This window comes from Bubalus bubalis, chromosome X (assembly GCF_019923935.1).
Source record: "Bubalus bubalis isolate 160015118507 breed Murrah chromosome X, NDDB_SH_1, whole genome shotgun sequence".
Classification (NCBI taxonomy): Eukaryota; Metazoa; Chordata; class Mammalia; order Artiodactyla; family Bovidae; genus Bubalus; species Bubalus bubalis.
The window spans coordinates 52500841-52516265 of NC_059181.1; the positions used below are offsets into that span (position 1 = coordinate 52500841).

The window sequence follows — 15425 nt, forward strand, 5'->3', positions numbered from 1 at the left end:
AGATAAGTCTGTGAGCCAGGGATTGAGGGTGCTGAACCCTTGAGGGGTTTACTATGCCTTAGGCTGTGAACTTTGCGGTTTGTAGGATGTGGGGTATCATGGTCTGAGGTCTCTTTGTGGTGGCTGCATGGAACATTGTGAAAGAGCTGTATGCGTTCACCATACCAGTGCTCTGTGCAGTTGGGTTTCTCCATGGCAGCTTATGAAGTTGCTAAAATGCATGTTGGCCTGTATTCGAATTTCATCTCAGCTGATTTCATGTGTCTTGCCTCATTTATTGAGTCTCTAGAGTTACAGTTTGGTGGATTGTTTGGTGTTGGGTGTCCAGTGCAGTGAGGTCTGCCAGCTGCTATTTCCTTGGTCCATATCTGGTCGAGTGTATCATTGATATTTGGGTTTTGTGACCCATAGTGTGAGGTCCCTTCCTTCCCCTTCCCTGGCCTTTCCCTTCTCCAGGGGAATCTTCCCCACCCAGGGATCAGACCCAGGTCTCCCACATTGCAGGCGGATTCCTTACCAGGTAAGCCATAAGAGAAGCCGAAGAATACTGGAGTGAGTAGCCCATCCCCTCTCCAGTGGATCTTCCCAACCCATGAATCGAACCAGGGTCTCCTGCATTGCTGGAGGATTCTTTAACTGCTGAGCTATCAGGGATTGAAACATTTCACATTGTTGTTCAGTGGCTCAGTCGTGTTTGACTCTTTACAACCTTGTGGACTGCAGCATGCCAGGCTTTCCTGTCCTTCACTATATCCCAGAGTTTGCTCAAACCCATGTCCATCGAGGCAATGATGCCATCCAACCATCTCATCCTCTGTTGGTCCCTTTTCCTCCTGCCCTCAATCTTCCCCAGCATCAGGGTCTTTTCCAATGAGTCGGCTCTTCACATCAGGTAGCCAAAATATTGGAGCTTCAGCTTCACCATCAGTCCTTCCAATGAATATTGAGGGTTGATTTTCTTTAGGATTGACTTATTTGATCTCCTTGCTGTCCAAGGGACTCTCAAGAGTCTTCTCCAGCATCATGGTTTCAAAGGTTCAGTTCTTTGATGCTCAGCCTTCTGTAGGTCCATCTCTCCCATCCATACAGCACTAGCTTTGACGATAGGGACCTCTGTCGGCAACGTAATGTCTCTGCTTTTGAACATGCTGTCTCGGTTTGTCATCGCTTTTCTTCCAAGGAGCCAGCGTCTATTAATTTCATGGCTGCAGTCACGGTCTGCACTGGTTTTGGAGCCCAAGAAAATACAGTTTCTCAGTGTTTCCATTTGTTTCTCCATCTATTTGCCATGAAGTGACAGAACCAGATCCATGACATAATTTTTGAATGCTCAGTTTTAAGACAGCTTTTTTACTCTCCTCTTTCACCTGCATTGAGAAGCTCTTTAGATCCTCTTCAATTTCTGCCATAAAGGTGGTGTCATCTGTGTATCTGAGGTTATTGATATTTCTAAAAGCAATCTTGATTCCAGACTGAGTTTCATCCAGCCCAGCATGTCACATGATATACTCTGCATATAAGTTAAATAAGCAAGGTCACAATATAGAGCCTTGACGTGCTCTTTTCTGAAGCTTAAATCAGTCTGTTCTTCCATGTCCAGTTCTAGCTGATGCTTCTTGTCCTGCATACAGCTTTCTCAGGAAGCAGGTAAGGTGGTCTGCTAGTCCCATCTCTTGAAGAATTTTCCACAGTTTGTTGTGATCCACACAGTGAAAGGCTTTCAGTTCAGTTCAGTTCAGTTCAGTCACTCAGCCGTGTCTGACTCTTTGTGACCCAATGAAACGCAGCATGCCAGGCCTCCCTGTCCATCACTAACTCCCAGAGTTTACTCAAACTCATGACCATTGAGTCGGTGATGTCATCCAACCATCTCATCCTCTGTCCTCCCCTTCTCCTCCTGCCCTCAATCTTTCCCAACATCAGGGTCTTTTCAAATAAGTCAACTCTTCACATCAGGTAGCCAAAATATTGGAGTTTCAGCTTCAACATCAGTCCTTCCAATGAACACCCAGGAATGATTTCCTTTAGGATGGACTGGTTGGATCTCCTTGCAGTCCCAGGGACTCTCAAGAGTCTTCTTCAACACCACAGCTCAAATGCATCAATTCTTTGGCACTCAGCTTTCTTTAGAGTCCAACTCTCACATCCATACATGACCACTGGAAAACCCATAGCCTTGACTAGATGGACCTTTGTTGACAAAGTAATGTCTCTGCTTTTTAATATGCTGTCTAGTTTGGTCAAAACTTTCCTTCCAAGGACTAAGCATCTTTTAGTTTCATGGCTGCAATCACTATCTGCAGTGATTTTTGAGCCCCAAAAAATAAAGTCTGTCACTGTTTCCACTGATTCGCCATCTATTTCCCATGAAGTGATGGGACCGAATGCCATCATCTTAGTTTTCTGAATGTTGAGCTTTGAGCCAAATTTTTCACTCTCCTCTTTCACTTTCATCAAGAGGCTCTTTAGTTCTCTTCACTTTCTGCAATAAGGGTGGTGTCGTCTGCATATCTGAGGTGATTGATATTTCTCCTGGCAATCTTGATTCCAGCTTGTGCTTCCTCCAGCCCAGCGTTTCTCATGATATACTCTGCATATAAGTTAAATAAGCAGGATGACAATATACAGCCTTGATGTACTCCTTTTCCTATTTGGAACTAGTCTGTTGTTCCATGTCCAGTTCTAACTGTTGCTTCCTGACCTGCATGCACGTTTTTCAAGTGGCAGGTCAGATGGTCTGGTATTCCCATCTCTTTCAGAATTTTCTACAGTTTATTGTGATCCACACAGTCAAAGGCTTTGGCATAGTCAATAAAGGAGAAATAGATGTTTTTCTGGAACTCTCTTGCTTTTTCTATGATCCAGTGGATGTTAGCAATTTGATCTCTGGTTCCTCTGCCTTTTCTAAAACCAGCTTGTACATCTGGAAGTTCACGGTTCACGTATTGCTCAAGCCTGGCTTGGAGAATTTTGAGCATTACTTTACTAGCCTGTGAGATGAGTGCAATTGTGTGGTAGTTTGAGCATTCTTTGGCATTTTCTTTCTTAGGGATTGGAGCATTCTTTGGCATTGTCTTTCTTAGGGATTGGAATGAAAACTGATCTTTTCCAGTCCTGTGGCCACTGCTGAGATTTCCAAATTTGCTTACATATTGAAAGCAACACTTTCACAGCATCATGTTTTAGGATTTGAAATAGCTCAACTGGAATTCCACCAACTCCACTAGCTTTGTTCATAGTGATGCTTTCTAAGGCCCACTTGACTTCACATTCCAGGATGTCTGGCTCTAGGTGAGTGATCACACCATCGTGATTATCTAGGTCCTGAAGCATAGTCAATGTATTTTTTCCCGGAATTACTTTGCTTTTTCCATGATCCAGTGGATGTTGGCAGTTGGATCTCTGGTTCCTCTGCCTTTTCTGAATCCACGTTGTACATCTGGTACTTGTCCGTTACATATCATTGAATCGTAACATGATGGATTTTGAGAATGACCTGGCTAGCATCTGAAATGGGTGCAGTTGTGCAGTACTTTGAACATTCCTTGGCATGACCTTTCTTTGGGATTGGAATGAAAACTGACCTTTCCAGTCCTGTGGCCACTGCGGAGTTTTCCAAATTTCCTGGCATATTGAGTGCAGCACTTTAACAGCATCATCTTTTAGCATTTGAAATAGCCAGGATTCCGTCAACTCCACCAGCTTTGTTCACAGTAATGTTTCCTAAGGCCCACTTGACTTCACACTCCAGTATGTTTCACGTTGTTTCCATTGGCACAACCAAATTCATCAAAAATTGTGAACTTGTGTTTCAGAAACTACAACAATTCGTACTCAATGTGGGTGCCAAAAAACTTGAGGCCCAAAGTAAAGTCTAAACATTGAAAATACCTACCTTCCTTTAAAGACAGGCCTTTGCACTTTGGAATGAAGCCAGGTGACTCCTGAGTCCCAGGTCACGGAGCTGCTGGGCTGGAGGTGTGGCTGAAACTGAGGCAGCTGCAACTTGAGGCCCTCTCCCTGCGTGGAGGGAGGGCCTGCCCCAAGGACGAGAAGAACAGGACCCTCAGGGGTCTCACAGTCTAGCAGGGAGGCAGGCACATTGCTTCAGGCAGCACATATTCATCGAGGCTTTTCCTGGCTCTCTGTGGTGGATACAAGTGGCCAGCCCACAGAAATCCCTGTGCTGGACTTACTCTCCTCAAAGGGGAAGGGGTAGGGGTAGGAGGCACCCAGTAAACCCTCCTCATAACAACCCAGGACATTCTACAGTGTGTTAGAAGGGGGTGGTGCTGTGATCAGATACATGTAAGTCCTGTAAGGGACTGGTACTGTGGGCAGCAAGGGGGAAAGCTGCAAGTCACAGTATTGAACAGAGCAACCAGGGCGGGCTTCATTGAGGAGCTGATATTTTAACAAAGACTTGAAGTGGGAAAGGAGTCAGCACAGCAGACATCTGGAGTCAGGATATTGCAGAAGAGGGAACAGTGGGGATAAATGCTGGGGGCAGATACTGCCAGGAGGCCAGGGCAGCCGGGAGCAGGGAGTGAGAGTTGAACAGAAAGTGGGGACTAGATACCGCGGCACTGGGTAAGCGTCTGCTCTGTCGGCGAACCAGCAGGGACAAGCACGGGTCATAGGTGCTGATGGACATGCCTGTGCCAGGCCTGTGAGGGAGGCAGAGGCAGGACAGGGGGAAAGAGCAGAGACAGCTGAGGTGGGGCAAGCAAGGAGTGAGGAGGATGCACGAGGGGCAGCTCCGAGTGAGGCTGACGGCCTCCCCTGGACTCAACATGCCTTTCCTACCTGTACTGGTGTCCCTGACTCCATAGACGCCTGTGCTCCAGGCACAGGGTCAGAGACTCCACTAGCAGCCTGAGTTCATTCAACTGTCCATCGTCTGGACACATAGTTGCGGGGCCTACATTGCCACTTGGTCCTTGGGAAACGTTCAGTGACCTGAATGGTGCTCTCAGGATCTTGACCCCAGTTCACTGTGAGGCTACAACTGTGGCTGATGGGGCAACAGAGTGACCCACACGTGTGTAATGAACCTTGCAGCCTCTTCGATCAGGAGTTTCCAGAATTAGGGGTCATATGAAACATGCACTCCAATCCCCGCCCCCAAAGGGAAGAGAATCTGATTCCACAGATGTCCTGCTTACTCCATTCTCCTGTGTCGTTATTAACACAAAAGTAACTGGTCCACGAAGATCTACGCTTTATTGACTGAGAATTTACCTTGAGTCCCGGTCCTTCATTCATGAGGAAGTAGTTCTAAGCAGGGACCAGACACTATGTCTCCTCCTACTGCGGCTGGATTGGTTAGGGATGATGGGGACTGTCCCCTGCAAGCAGATGACTGCCACGTGCTCTGTGAGAAAAGCGATGGCAGGATTTAAATTATAGAACTCTGGGAACACAGAAGAGAGCATCTGATCCCTGCCATATGTCTGGGGGTGGGATGTGGTGTGGGTCATGGTCAGGACACATTCTCGGGGTGGGGGGCCAGGGAGCGGGGGAGTGGTTCTTGAGGTGGCACTTTGACCTTCCACAGTTTACACACACACAAGCAGAAGAGCACAGACCTGGACACAGGTGGAGCCAGACAGACTTTCATTCCCAGTTGTCTCCAGACGACCATGGCAGCTGGGTCGTCTCCAGCGCTGTCTTACAGCCACTAAAAACACTTCCTGTGCTTTGGCGTGCCTCCCGATTCCTTATACCTGATAAATAGAGTGAGACTGCTGGAGACATAACTGGGGTGGGGGCTGGTTGCAAAGCCTCTCTGATATGGCAGAGTGCGTCCCCGCAGGGGAAGTTAAAGTCCTGCTTGGTGTTGCCTCTGGAGCAACCCTTTCCTACCAGCGGACTCCAGTTTCTTGGCTGCAAGGCAGCTCCTCCTAAGGCACACACAAAGGGGCTTAGGACCCTTCAGGGTGGCTTTGCCCTACTGGGTACCCGCGTTTCACAAGCGGGCAGGAGACTGGGACACTGGTGGCTCTCCTCTCATGGAACAACATCTGCATGTCGGTAACTGAAACACAAGCCACGCGTGTTGTTGTGACTGCAGAGAGGACTGGCTTTGCACTCAAGAGAAACTAGGGCGTGACTCCCAGATCCAGCTTTCACTGCATCAGCCACCTAAGGTCTTTCAGCTTGCTTCCTTGTCTATGAGAAGGCCTGGGTTCATCCTTACCCCTCTGGGTCTGAGGGGAATAAAACCCCATATACCTGGCTCCCATGAGCTCCATAAGTAGGCTCCAGGTGAGTCATTTACACTGCACCCTGTGTTACAGACACATCATTGGGGAGGGAGGCATGCCAGAGCCCCTGAGAATCTACTCCATCCTCTGGCTGGGGTGGGGGTTGGGGTGGGGTGGTGGAACTGGTGCCGTGTCCAACTATTTAATTGGCTTTACATACCATAAGCACACACTTCATTTCATATTAGGTGTGTTCTGCTCAGAGGAGTTGTAGTGAAGAAGTCAATCGTCACAGTTGAATCTGTAGCAGGTAGAAGCAGCAGTGGGGTCGCTCCCTCCACTGGCCATCACAGGAACTGGCGGTTCCCTCCATGGTTGTTGGCACCAGGTGGAGACACCTGAGGAGTTGCAAGAAGGTGCTGTGACATTCCCTAGGAGGGTCCCCATACTGAGCTGGCAGCTCGTCCTTGCCTCCCTGATGACCACAGGGACTAGTAAATCAAACCCCCGCATAGGGAGGATGTGTCAATATACTTCATCTTGTCCTAACAGGAACTCAACACTATAGAGTGAAAAATAGTGAAAATCTCTTCAACACACAGTGCGTGGGTAGGGCAGCTCAAGTCCTGTTCCGTGTACTGGGTCACAGACACCGTAAAGTGACATTGTGAAATTTCCACGCTTCCACTGATCCCTGCTCACTGTGAAGCAGGTGGTCACCCTGGATCCCTTTATGCTTCCAACGCTGTGACCAAATTCAAAAGGCCATATTCAAAGACAACAACAGGCACATATAAAGCACGAGGAGAGCTTTTCTGTCTGTATCCTATTCTTAGCAAGGAAGCCTTTCCCAGACAAACTCTGCCATCAGATTGCATTTCTCTTCAGCTCATCGTGCAGCAGGGATTCATAGTGAAATCTCCACCACCTTCCATTTGGTAAAAATATCAAAACTGTTAACTGTGACTTTTCTCCCAGGTACTCCCCAGGAAAAACGGAAATTGCTCTACCCAGCCTGGCAGCTGAACCTAAGAAGGAATCAGGCAGATGAGGAGGGAGAAAGGGCATGTAAGATGGAGGCAAATGCAGGAGTGAAATTGTGAATTCAGTGGGTGGGGGGAGGGGGCGAGAGGGGGCGGGGGGCGGCTAGGGAGTAGGAATGTGAGCACACCGGCCATCTGATGAACAGAGAGAGGTCTGGGTGGCTGGAATATCAAGTGGGGCATGGAACAGAAGGAGGGTGTCTGGTGAAGATCGGGCATTTGGGGGCAGACAAGACCTGCTGCGCCTAGTCCAGGAGGCTGGACAGTATCCTAAGAGCAGCAGGCAGCCCGTGCAGAGTTTTGAGCAGGGGTGTCATGCCCAGATTGCACTGAAGAAAGCTTCCCTTCCTCAGGCAGCAGGACAGACCATGTATTGGAAAGTATCAGGATTGCTGGTGCTTGTCAAGGAGAGAGACGAGGGTGACCTGGCCTAGGGAACTCACTGTGGTGATGGGGAGAAGGAACAGAAACTTACTTAGACTTAGGAGGCAGAGAGGTGAGGCTTGATGATTGCGAGTGTGGTGAGAGAGAGGCAGCAGGCAAGGATGGCTGTAAGCATCTCTGGCCTAAGCAGCTGGGGAGAAGGCTGCCTTGCACTGAGTCAGGGAACAGTAAAGGAGGTGCAGCTGTGAGGGGGCGGGGTTGGAGGGATGGGTGCAGTTTGGACATGTTGAATATTCCTTGCCTGGGGGACTCAAACACGTACTATCAGAACGACTTGGGGGAGTTGACCTAACTTCTCTGTGCCCATGATGCCTCATCTGTGATGGGGGAATGAGGCTAAGAATTAAGAAAAAGACTAATTTCCTGTTTCATTGCTATAGTCTAGGAGAATGTTCTCCTTTTACAAACAAGTGCTGTCTTACTGTCAGGTATTCCGTCAGTATAATGGGAATGTATCTGCTTATCCATATATCTGCTTGGTTTTACATATCTGCTTTGTCTATTTTCACCATGTGGTATGTATTGTCAACCGTAAGAGAAATAAACTCAAAGGAACAAGTGTTTCCTGTCACATGCATGCAGAATGGCAGTCCATCAGCCTGTCTCTCGGAGACACAGCCCCCTTTAGAACCTCCTGTAGCTCCTCACTCCCTCCAGGGGCTGGGTAGAGGCCTGTGGGACCCAGCGTGTCTTTCACTTCTCTTCCCTGTGAAGGCATCTCCGGTGTCCCAGAAGTTGCCTAGCACTTGTTGAGTGCAGTCTCCCTGCAGCCTTGTCAGTTGACTAGGGAAGTCTGTAGTCAGGAAGAGAGTGCTGAGCCTGATGTGTGGATCTGGAAACCATCAGCCTGTGGTGCCGAGCTGGGAGGTGATGAAGCCACAGACACCTAGATCTGAATCAAGGTCCCACCACTTATTCCTTCTGTGACCGTGGGCAAGTTACTTACAGTCTGTGTGGCTTAGTTTCCTGAATTGAAGAGGATGATGATCCTATTCTGCAATAATGACTCCTTTTTGCTGCCTTCATTTAGATTACCAAAAAAAAAAAAAAAAACCTGTTGAGAACTATACAGTGATGTTTAAGTGTCGATTACATCCAGAGTAAAAACGGAACCTGTCAACAAAGACATGAAAAGATGCTCAACTCGCTCATCATGAGAAATGAAAATCAGAACCACAATTAGCTATCTTGTCACAGCAGTCAGAATGGCCATCATCAGAAATGTGGGAGTGGACGTGGAGAAAAGGGAATCCTCTTACACTCTTTGTGAGAATGAAAATTAATACAGCCACTATGGAGAACAGCATGGAGATTTCTTTAAAAACTGGGAATAAAACTACTATATGCTGTGCTGTGCTTAGTTGCTCAGTTGTGTCCGACTCTTTGCAACCCCAGAGTAGCCCACCAGGCTACTCTGCTCATGGGAATTGCCCAGGCAAGAATACCGAGGTGGGTTGTCATGCCCTCCTCCAGGGGATCTTCCCAACCCAGGACCGAAGCCGGTCTCCCGCAGTGCAGGCAATCCTTTATTGTCTGAGCCACCAGGGAAGCCCATAAATACTGGAGTGGCTAGCCTATCCCTTCTCCAGGGGGTCTTCCCGACCCAGGATTTCAACTGGGTTCTCCCACACTGCACATGGACTCTCTACCAGCTGAGCTGCCATGGAAGCCCATAAAACTACCATATGACCCAGAAATCACACTCTTGGGCATACGCCCTGAGAAAACTATAATTCCGAAAGACACGTGTACCCAAATGTTCCTTGCACCAGTATCTACAATATCTACGACATGGAAGAAACATAGATGTCTGTCAATGAATGGATAAACATGTTGTGGTACATGTATACAATGGAATAGTCATCAGTTATAAAAGGGAACAAATTTGAGTCATTTCTAGTGAATTGGATGAAGCTAGGACAGAGGAGCCTGGTGGGCAGCAGTCCATGGGGTTGCTAAGAGTCGGACACGACTGAGCGACTTCACTTTCACTTTTCACTTACATGCATTGGAGAAGGAAATGGCAACCCACTCCATGTTCTTGCCTGGAGAATTCCAGGGACGGGGGAGCCTGGTGGGCTGCCATCTATGGGGTCGCAGAGAGTCGGACACGACTGATGTGACTTAGCAGCAGCAGAGCCTGTTATACAGCGTGAAATAAATCAGAAAGAGAAAAACAAATATCCTACATCAACACATATATGTGAAATTTAGAAAAACGGCACTGATGAACCTATTTGCAGGGCAAGATTAGAGTCTCAGTCATGGACAAGAGAATTATGGACACAGCAGGCAAGGAGAGGATGGATTGAATTGAGAGAGTAGCACTGAAATATACAGATTACCATGTGTAAAATAGAAAGCTAGTGGAAGCTTCTGTATAGCACAGGAAGCTTAGTTTGGCGCTCTGTAATGACCTAGAGGGGTGGGGTTCGGGGTTGAAGAGAAGTTCAAGAGGAAGGGGATATATGTATACACTTATAGCTTATTCACCCTTGTACTACAGCAAAAATTAGCACAACATTTAAAGCAATCATAATCCAATTTTAAAAGGTGAGGGGTGTTCGAACCTCTCTGCCTTTATACTTATCTACTGGGACCGGCATGAAAGATGCTCATATTTACCATGCTGACAATGTTCCACTTCACCTGAGCTGCTAAGAAAAGCCACAGGAAAGAAATCTCTGCAGACTTTCATGTCCCCAAAATGACTTAATGCAAAGCACCACCCTTCCCTGTCAGACTTCGGTAAGACTCATCCAAAGTATCCAGTGACTCCTGGGTTTACCTACCACAAGGTCAAGTACAGACCTTCCTCCTTGTCATTAAAAGGCAGACACAGACCATCCAACTCCTTGTTTTCTGTCTCATGACTAGGAACGGAGATTAAAAGTCAGTTCTCCTGAAACTAGCTCGTCACAAAGATAATCATTTCCTCTTCTGTCGGGATTTCCCCCTAAATGTTTTCCCCCCTGCAAAGGTCCCCACTGTCACTTCTCTACTACTCTCTGTGGAATGAAGTACAGTGCAAAACCACCTTGCTGGCAGTCTGATCATCTGGTCTGTGGTGCTCTCCCAATTTCAATCAGTAGAAATACAGCCAGTGTCTCTAATAGTTTGCTTTTACTCTTTCCTAGTGTGTTACTAGTAACAATTGGTAGAAAAACATGCAAGTAACAGGAGCTGCTCCTCACGTGGACAGGCGACAACACAAATTACCAGGCATCAGGGAGAAGCCCCCGCCTTCCGATCCCAAGAGCCGACCATCACCAGCTGCCATCTGTGTGGAAGGAAACTTCCTGTGACTCTGGCAAGGATGGTCCCTCCTAGCCTCCAAGCTGCTGGGAGAGGACCTCTGGGCACGCGGTCGAGAGGACCCGGCACTAACTCCTCTTCTCCGAATCCCCCCCGCCCTACTGCCATCGTCCCTGTGGAGGAACCTACTTGTCTTCAGGCCATTCCAGGCTCCCTCTCAATCCACTACAACCCAGGGAATATGCAGGAAGGTCCTTCTATAAGGAAGGGAGGGGTAAATGTCCCATCTTTGTGACGTCAAAACCAGGCCAGCCAACTCCTCACCCCTGAAAGGTGGGTGGGCTCTATAGGACGCTGGAGGACTCCTCTCGGTGGTCTTTACCCTTCCATTCTGCACACACTAAGGATGGGAGGCCGACCGCCACCCACTCCCGGCTTCTTGCACGGGCGGAGGATGGGAGGCACTGCATTGGCTTCCTGCTGTTGAGAACCTGATCCTGAGAAGGAATGTGTGAGAGCGAGGGGGTAGAGAGAGGGACAGACGCAGAGGAAGACATCTATCTCTCTAGGACCAACCAGGTGTGCCTTAGTGTCACAGGACCAGAAACCTCTTTAGCCAAGTGGGATCCGTGTTCTCTCAGAACAGTTATTTTCCCCAGATGACCCACCACTTCAGTAGCAGATGGCGGTTGGACAGTCTTCAGTTGAGTCCAGTTGCTCAGTCGTATCCGACTCTTGGCGACCCCATGGAGTCCAGCACACCAGGCTTCCCTGTCTCTTATCAACCTGCAGATCCTACTCAAACTCATGTCCGTCCCGTCAGTGACTCCATCCAACGATCTCATCCTCTGTTGTCCCCTTCTCCTCCTTCCTTCGATCTTTCCCAGCGTCAGGGTCTTTTCCAATGAGCTGGTTTTTCTCATCAGGTGGCCCAAAGTATTGCAGTTTCAGTTTCAGCATCAGTCCTTCCAATGAATATTCGGGACTGATTTGCTCTAGAATGGACTGGCTGGATCTCCCTGCAGTCCAAGGGATTCTCAAGTCTCTTCCAACACCACAGCTCAAAAGCATCAATTCTTTGGCACTCAGCTTTCTTTATAGTCCACCTCTCACATCCATACATGACTACTGGAAAAACCAAAGCTTTGACTAGACGGACCTTTGTTGGTAAAGTAATGTCTCTGCTTTTGAATATGCGGTCTAAGTTAGTCAGCTTTTCTTCTGAGGAGAAAGCGCCTTTTAACTTCATGTCTGCAGTCAACATCTGCAGTGATTTTCAATTCCAATAAATGAAGTTTCTCACTGTTTCCATTGTTTCCCCATCTATTTGCCATGAAGTGATGGGACCGGATGCCATGATAGTAGTTTTCTGAATGTTGAATTTTAAGCCAACTTTTTCACTCTCTTCTTTTACTTTCATCAACAGGCTCTTTAGTTCTTCCTCACTTTCTGCCATAAAGGTGGTGTATTTTTCACTCTCCTCTTTCAAGTTCATCAAGGGGCTCTTTAGTTCTTCTTCGCTTTCTGTCACGAGGGTGGTGTCATCTGCATATCCGAGGTTATTGATATTTCTCCCAGCAATCTTGATTCCAGCTTGTGGTTCATGCGACCCGGCATTTCCCATGATGTACTCTGCATATAAGTTACATAAGCAGGGTGACAATATATAGCCTTGAGGTACTTGAGAACCCCATGAACAGTACGGACAGTCTGTATGTGACTTATTTCTGTTTCTTTCCTTGTGGGTCGCCATTTTAAACTGATATCGAAACATCCTATGGACATCAGTCGATGACCAGGATAACTGGGCTCAAATCGGTGTTCACCAGGTTCAGAAGTAGGCTCTTTCCTTGGCATCAGCTTCCTCCACACCTCCTGTCCCACGTCACAAAATGAGACAAAATAATGAAGTATTTTCAGGGGAAATGCGTTTCCCATATTGAAATCATCACAGGTGTTCTTTCTCCAGAGTGTGTGAGTTAGACCTTGATGTGACATAGGAATAAGTACATACTTTTAATAGGCTCTTGAGTCCTGCCTTGGTGTGCAATGCTTTTGAAAACTTTTATCTCCTGAATCGACCAGTAGCAGTGTATAGTAATTTAAAAAGGAAGGCATCTTTGGTTGTCTGGTGTCCTGGGGTACAGCTGATCCTGGGCAGTAGACCTCTGCTGTGGTCAGAAATTTGGATATATGATTAGTTAGGGATTTCCACTTGTATTTCGATTGTTATTGATTAGTCCCTAAGTCGTGTCCCATTCTTTTGTGATCCCATGGACTGTACCCACCAGGCTTCTCTGTCCATGGGATTCCCCAGGCCAGAATACTGGAGTGGGTTGCCATTTCCTTTGTCAGGGGATCTTCATGACCCAGGGATCAAACCCCAGTCTCCTGCATTAACAGGTGGATTCTTTACCGCTGAGCCACCAGGGAAGCCCTTGTATTTCTAATACCATTGCCTTATATTTGACATACCTCTATTGGCTGTATTATATACGTCTATGCGCCTGTGTGTTAGGGTTGCTTTGCTTGTTTGTTTTGTCAGAAACAGAAAAGTGAAGTGGCATTGCTTGCTTAAGTCTCTCAGGGAACCAGCAACAGTAAAAATGTATTTAAAAAAAAAAGTATTTCCATATCTTAAGGAGATGAATTTCCACAACTCCCTATGAAGGGGTTTAGTCTCCTGCCTAGCACGTACTGACATTGAATGAACTCTTTCATGAGTGGTCATTTTAGGAAAGAAGTGGTTCTACTCTTTTTAAGTGATTATTGGCTACATTTAAAATTATGCTTGAGATTGTGTGAAATAGGTAAGTACAACTACAGATCCCAGTGATCCATTTTCTTTACCTTGCATGTGGATGCAATACAAACTCAGTGTAAACAATGAGTTTGGGTAGAGCCAACACGCTCTGCACGGAAATTTTGTTTATAAAGTGGACAGACTGGATGTGCTAACAGGAAATCTATACTTTGTTCAGCAGATTATTCATCTAATAAAGGAGGACCTAGAGCCAAGGGAATGTGTGATGTGGTGATTGTGAGCTAAAATAGGTGACGACATTGAGAGAGTGGTATTATGAATAGCGCAGAAACCTTCCCATTTCAACCCACACAGATGGAAAATGATCAGGACCACTACCAAGCAGTGTGACCTTGAGTAAGATGCTCACCCTCTCTGATCCTCGGTTCCCATGTCTGCAAATGGGGACAATAATATTCTATGTTATCCCACCCCCAGGAGAAGCCCATTCCTGACCCTCTGATCCCAGCCTCCGCTGGCTCCTGAGGCCAAGGCTCTCATCACACTTGTGTGACCATTGTCTTCAGTCTGGCTCCCTGCCCACCCCACGGTGAGCTCCTTGAGGACCCTCTTGCTGCCTGAAACGTTCTTGTGCCCACAAAGTCTGGAAAGCACCGGTCTGGGAGTCTGGTGCCCCACAGGAGCTCAGAACACGTTCACCATCTTATGAGTGATGATAAGGTGAGGTACACAGAGCAGTGCAGCTGTTGATACTTGTCAATTTGTTTGCTGCAAACAACATACACGAAAAAAGTGGCTAGAGCAAACCTCTTGGCTCAGTTTTCATAGGCTCAGGGCTGTGTCTGTCTTTTATTCCCACCTTGTCCAGAACCTTGTTGTACGAGAGTAACACTCGCCTTTCCTCTCCCTAGTGCATCACCATCAAGCAGCTGTTTCTCAACTGAATTGCCAGTGAGTGAACTCTGAAAATTTTAGGCTCACATTTCTGTTCCTTTGAGTGGGTGGTGGGCATCCTGTCTTCTGTCCCCACTTGGACAGGAGTGTCTAGTGTCCGTCCCTTCCCACTTGGCTTCCCATTTATTCTATATCTTGGACAATCCGTTACCTCCTGAGACTGAATTCTGTCCTAGGCTACAGCTGCTTTCAGCACTGTGCTGAGGGCATTGATGACCAGGTGGGCGCTGGGGGGATACTTGTTGGATGAATACAGCTCGGACAGCCAGGCTACTTTCTTTCACCGGTGAGAGGTGTAACTTCCACTCATTCTGCCATTAGCAGGATGGACGCTTTGAACCTGCTGATCAGTGTCCTTGGGCAAGTCCACAGGAGCCCTGTCACTCTGCTCTCCTCTCTTCCTCTTGCTTCCATAGCTTCTTCTACTCCGTACCTTTCCCGTGCCCTCCTTTGTGCTCCCACTGCTCTCCGTGTGCATGTACACTGTGCTTGAGCCCAGCCATTCCCCTGATCTCACGTTGTGTGATTGTCAGTTACCTTTCTGATTAGGTTCTTTGAGCAGTTTTCTCTTTACTCACAGTCCAAGGTGGATGCCGCAATACTGTAAGCATCATGGGTCTCCTTTTATTCTTTTTCTTTCATTTTCTTCTTTTTTTCTTCCTTTTTTCTCTTTTATGAGGAAACAATACAGTGTGTGGGTACGGACACTAGCTCTGATTCTAGACAACCTTCCTTGCACCCAGTTCTCCCACTTGTTAT

At 47.4% G+C, this 15425-nt stretch overlaps 1 protein-coding gene and 1 long non-coding RNA gene across 2 annotated transcripts in view; both read right to left on the minus strand.

Annotated features, from left to right (window-relative positions):
* Positions 1-15425, minus strand: part of LOC112582025 (P antigen family member 3-like) — a 461263-nt gene that overhangs the window by 66003 nt on the left and 379835 nt on the right. The gene's annotated exons all lie outside the window — the stretch shown is intronic.
* On the minus strand, positions 3655-8908 carry LOC112582350. The gene is made up of 4 exons (XR_003106891.3): positions 8640-8908; positions 6427-6604; positions 5589-5726; positions 3655-5374 (listed from the first exon to the last, which is right to left on the minus strand). It is a non-coding gene; the product is annotated as an uncharacterized LOC112582350 (long non-coding RNA).